Source organism: Apteryx rowi, unplaced genomic scaffold (assembly GCF_003343035.1).
Source record: "Apteryx rowi isolate R43461 unplaced genomic scaffold, aptRow1 scaffold_2, whole genome shotgun sequence".
Taxonomy (NCBI): Eukaryota; Metazoa; Chordata; class Aves; order Apterygiformes; family Apterygidae; genus Apteryx; species Apteryx rowi.
In genome coordinates, this window is record NW_020448307.1 from 359,291 (window position 1) to 365,036 (window position 5,746).

Here is a 5,746-nt window from a genome sequence, read left to right on the forward strand (position 1 = left end):
AAACGTAGCTAAACATTTTGAGATTTTCAAAGCAAACCCCATGGCATTCTCATTTTGAAGAGTCTTTGTTATGTTAGAAATTACTTTAAGCATGTTTAATGAATACAAGTGAAAGTGTTAAATGCAAACTTCAGTAGATTTAAACTGAAATGAAACATTGTGGCTTGGCCATAGCAAAATAGTTTGCTCTATCCAAAATAATCTTTTCTGTTTCTTGTTTTTATCTAAGATGTCAGTATCTCCAACAAGACAGAACAATCCCAGCTCTGCTTATCCACAGGGTGGGAGGAATATTTGTCTCTGATGCACATTAAGCATTTCACTGGCAGTGTGGATTGGGCTTTTGGAGCTTTCGTTTCCTAACATATTGTCTTGCCAGCAGACAGGGAGCTTTCAAGACACAAATATTCCAAAAGATTCAGAGGAAATCCTGGGATGTAACTTGGAATTTTTTTTGTTCCACTTAACAGTGACTCTGCTGTTCCCTTCTTGTGCAAGGCCAGTTCCAAAATGGTCACCTCCTTATCTGTCCCATGTCAGTCTTCCCTATGGCAAAGTTTGCAAGGGTTTCAGTGGACTGTTTTAGTCTTTTTTACCTCTGCAGAAAGATTATGCTCACAGTCCTGTATGCCCACTAGGGAAACAAAAGTCSCACAGTGGTGAGGCTGCTGGCCAGCCTCCATCCCTCTCCACGCTGTAAGGATGGATCAGGACAGCCCAGAAGAAAGGYGTTCTCTTTTTTGTAAAGGGAGGTGACTTTGAAGTGGTCTCATGCTCTTTGTAACCTGTCAGCTTAGGCACAAACACTGAGGCATGAACTTAAAAATTGACTAGAAAGTTAATGATACAGTTTCTTATGAAAATGTATGGTGCTTAAAGGAAGGGCATATGAATTGTCTAGTGGGAAGCTGTATGCATCTGCATTACAAACAGCTCTTTTCTGAAGCATTATTAATGATCCGGAAGGGAGGTACACAGCATGCCGTTTTCAGATGACAGTGATACTATGAATGTCAGCTTGAGGGAGCACTGAGCTGGAAGTGACAAAATGAGATTCAACCTGGAAAAGTGCAAAGAGAACTGGGAAAAATAATCCAAAATGCAGATATAGAATTCATAGCAAACACTAACTCCATGACAGGTCTGGTGAGAGGAAGAGTTGAGCATCTGAGTGTTCACTGGTCTGCACTGTGGTGAGAAGGTAAGTGCGAGCTGAGGTTTCAGGGACACAGAGGCATTGTCCTGAGTCTGGCATAGCAGGATGAACCTTCACTTCAGTTCCAGAGAAATGCTGGTGAGTGGGCCAGCTCTCTAAGGAGACCAGCAAAGGTGATTAAAAGGTCAGAGTATTGATCTGATGATGTATTGATGGGAGTTAGTGGGGCAAACTTGTTACTGGTGTCAACCATACCGGTGGCTGGCTGGATTAAGAGGGTGAATTCTGCTCAGGAGATGTYGTGCACATGAGGCGGAAACAAGAAGACCAGTTTGGGAGTTGCAGCTACAAGACCATGGGAGGAGGAGGATGAAGGAGAAATGTAGCATGTGGAAACATGCTCTGAGAGCCTGCTGTCATTCTCAGGCATATTGGAATTCTTAGGCACAGGAATTATCAGAGTAAAGTCAGTGGTGTTATTGGAGAATGAAATCTTAAGTGCATTGCCCAGGATGCCTCAACTCCTTAAAGAGTGGAAGAAATAATGAAAAATAGACCAGAGGTACACAGTGCTTCTGGTTGGTTTTGAAATCAGAAAACAGCAGTGGGATTGGCTAATTTCTAATCTGACTGAATTTATGAAACTGTTAAGACTAAAGAAAATAGCCTGTAGACAGAAGTCACTAGTTCATATTCCTAGATACTTGAGACACCACTATTTATATCCAGGACCCACAGAACATCTTTACCATTGCCTCTCCAGACCTGAGCTCYTCACTCTCCTGCACTGCTTACCATCTGCCCTTTTTTCCTTTCCTGCGTCTGCTGAGTCAACGTGCCTTGTCATTACGAATGGCATCCAAGTGAGGAGGTTTGGTGATGAAAACAAGCAGTGTGAGACCCAGAAAAGTCATTTAACTTGTGGCCTAGGCAGGGTGTGTGACCTGCCCCAGAGGCGGTCTGAGTGGGTGCATAGCTCGCCACTGGACAGTCAGCTGTAGTACCTGGAGAGCCACCACAGAAGCCAGCCAGGGCTGCATTTCCTCTGTTGCTTTGCTTTGGGTGAATGCTTTCCCGACTCGGGCGCCTTCCATTGTTACCTCTGCAAAGAGGAGGATGAGGGAGTACATTAAACTTCCTCCGCCAGGGAGCAGTTGCTATGGATGGATGGAGGAAATGGGAGGAAGAAACAAAAAACAAACATGCCGGCTGCCTTCCTGGAGACAGGACTGAGAGGATGGAAAATATAACTGGAGCAATTGGCTTGTTCAGCTGGGCTGGCTCATGGCTGCAAGTCATGACCAGCAGCATCTTTCCCATCTCTGCTGGGAATAGCTGAGTCCATTTTACAGCAAATGGATTTGGATCCAATAACCTGTGTTTCCATTCAGCTGAGAAGGAGAAAGAAACGGTGCTGAGCAGAGAGCTCAGATGCTCTGTTTGTCACTGTGCATGTCAGAGGGAATGAGATAGGTGCCTGTGTTTTATGAACTTGGGCTGGCCCTTCCACACTGAGAGGGAATTGAGTCATTGCAGTGGAAATCCAGGCACTCTTGCTTAGCCAAAGTTCCCTCTGTGGAGGGAGCTAAGTGAAATGAAGTGATTTCCCTTCAGGTTTGGCCCTAGCATTTTGCCAAAGACAAGCTTCAGCGGTGAGTACAGCAGGAGGGGAGGGACGCAAGTCTTGCCAGGGTCCCAGCAGGAGGAAGCATTCCCGGTGAGTCAGCGCTGTGGGCCATGCCCACCTCAGTGTGATGCGCACCATTGATCCTGTTACAACAGGCACTGCAATATCCAGATATTTCATTGTCCCATCTCAGGTGCTGGTGTGGCTGCAGGCATTGCTGTGGAGACTGCAGGACATGTCGGGTTGTATCATAAAATACTGCAGTGAGAAGGATGGGATTGTCAGTTTTCCCCTAAGTCTGTGTCCCGAGCCCTGCTGGTGTGTGCCAGGCCTCAAGAATATTGAAATTGGTTAAAAAATAGTGAGATTTACAAACAAGTAAGGCATGCGGTGTTCTCTTTGTTTTGCAGCAGCTGTGATCACTAGGAACATCCTACTTTGCTCTTGTTTCTGTGATTGTCAGACAACCCGGGGGCTATAGCTGAAGGGAAAGCTTTAAGGAATCCCTAGGCCTGTCATGGACAAACATGTTCTTGTGCTTCATACTACAGGAGTTAGAAAGTTTTTCTTCATAGTTGTCTTAAAATTTTATTTGATGCACTTGGCTTTCATTTAAAAAAGCAGATAAAACCCCCTCACCTAAGCCTCCATTCAGTTCCTAGTTCTCCTGGTTGCAGACTAAAACTTGAAAATTTAGCTTGAGTATCTGTAAAGATGCAGTAACCAGAAAGCAGAAAAGGCGAAGCGGAATGATACAATTCCTAGGTTTTTGCTAGGAAGAGGTAAAGTGAGTTCACACTGCACAATAAGGTTTCATAGAAGTTCTACACAAGTGGAGAAAGGAAACAATATATTGCACCTCTCACATCACAGTGAAATAACTGAACTTAATGAAAATCCTGTTTCTCAATGTACATGTTAAAGAAGTGAGGAAGGACCTGAATTTGGCTCAAACTTGCCAGTCATGCCAGAGACTGATTTATGAGAGAGTGGGGAGAGAGGCTGAAGGGACTGAACTAGCACCATCGGAAGCAGCACATGCTCTGATCATGTGCTGGTAGAGAAGCCATGCCACTGCGCCGTCCCTTCCTGCATCACTGTCACAGCTGCATTCACCCGCCATGTGGCAAAAGTTTGGATGCGCTCATGACTGAGGTTTGGGTCCCTTTGTGGTTTCCGACATCTGGTTTTCTCTGGGATCTCAAGTTTCTGGATGGCATGTGGAGGGAGCTGGAAGAGCTTGCTGGCTAAAGCCAGCCGTGGCCAGGCACCTTCGGTGCTGAAGCCGCCTGCGCAGAAAGGGAGCTCTGGCTGTCCTGGCCTTTGCCAATTAGAGGAGTGGTGCCTGTTGGCTCCCGGGAGTCCCCTGGCCAGCAATACTGCACCTCCACCAGAGCATGTCAGCAAGGCCTCAGTATCCCTGCAGATCTTCTTTTTTGTGTGGGCTCTTCGCTGTGACAGCACAGCGGCCTGCAGCAGGGCCTTCAGGTCACAGCTGTAGACTGGGAGATGTTTTTAAGCATTTGCTTTGTGCCTTGGGTCACCATCCATTTAGCTGAGAGCCTCCTTGTTTAGCCTTGCTGGAGGGATGCTGTCCACGCTCAGYGTAAATCAAGCTGTGCCTCCTTTCTGTAGGAGGCCATGGGGCCCAGGCRTTCTGCAGCACTGCAAGTTGGAGAAGATGTGAAGGGGACAGCAGCACCCTGCAGTGCTGCTGCTGTGCTGTGGGACTGCGGTCCTCGTGTTGGGCGGGAGGCAGCACTTGTCCCCCACCAGGCTGGGCTGTGGGTGACTCCCCATGGAAGGTCTGAGGCTGAGGGGGCCTGAGCAGCCGCTGCTGCCTGGCCCTGCTCGCGGGTGACATCCTGTGGCAGAAGCATCCGTGCCTGGCGTATACTCGCAGGCACGGGCGTCTCTGCTGGGGCCGAGGGCCAGCTGCAGAGAGGAGCGCGTCTCCTTGCTGGGAATCGGACGTCTCCCTCAGCACCCTCATTTTTCCCTGCGAGTCTGGTGATGTGCTCTGCTGCTGCCTATTCTTTCCTGTATTGCTGCTTTAGTTTGGGTCTCACTTCTGCAGCCAAGTTTCAACCACTTGTCCCCCCACGAGGCCTTTTACAGATTAAATATTTGTTGCCACATACTCTTCGGTTCTGCAAACCCAATGCCAGCTTTTTACTCTGTTGTGTTTCTGTCCTGTCCCCCTTTTTCCTCATGTGATTCCTGCGGTGAGCTTGACAGCTTTCTGAGGGGCATTGTTTCCCCAGCCCTTCCTCCCCGCTGTCCCCCAGAAAGGCCGTGTTCTTCAGTGCAGTGCATGGGGGGCTGCTGGGGGTATGAGGGGAACAGCTTTCAATGCCATGGCCCTGGGAAGCAGCAATTCGTGAGTATTTCCAGTTATCAGCCTGCCTTGGGGAGAGCTGTGCCCTTCGTGCTAACCCTGGGTGGCCCTCGACCTGCAGCCTGCATGCAGAGCGCCCTTCGCCGAGCTGCGCTCAGCACAGTCCCCGCAGCCACAGGCCTGCGGGAGCCCCCTGCCACGGGAAGCCCCGTCACGCCAAATGAGCCCTCAGCCACCCGCTCTGGGAGAGGAGCGGGCCGCCTTCCTCGGGGTGCCTGCGGCAGCTCACCGGGCCTCTCCCTGCGAGCTCTGGAGGATGCTCTCTGCTCAGTTCTCATCTTCCAGCTCGGCTGGCTTTCCCAAGGTTTGCTAGGCAGGCAGCACACAGAAGGAAGACTTGAGCTGGGAAGGGAGGCAGGGAGCAGAAATGAGAGGGTTTGTGGGGGGTGGAGAGTGAGAGAGAGGCAGGGAATCATTAATTTACATAATCAGTAATAGAACCAAGGCATGCGTCCTGATCTGCTGTGCTCTCCTCATTTCTATCGTGTTTTCAAAGGGAGGAGCTGGAGAGAGGCGATTATCTGCCAAAGCTGGCACTGGTGAAACTTCTCACCCAGGCGTTGCT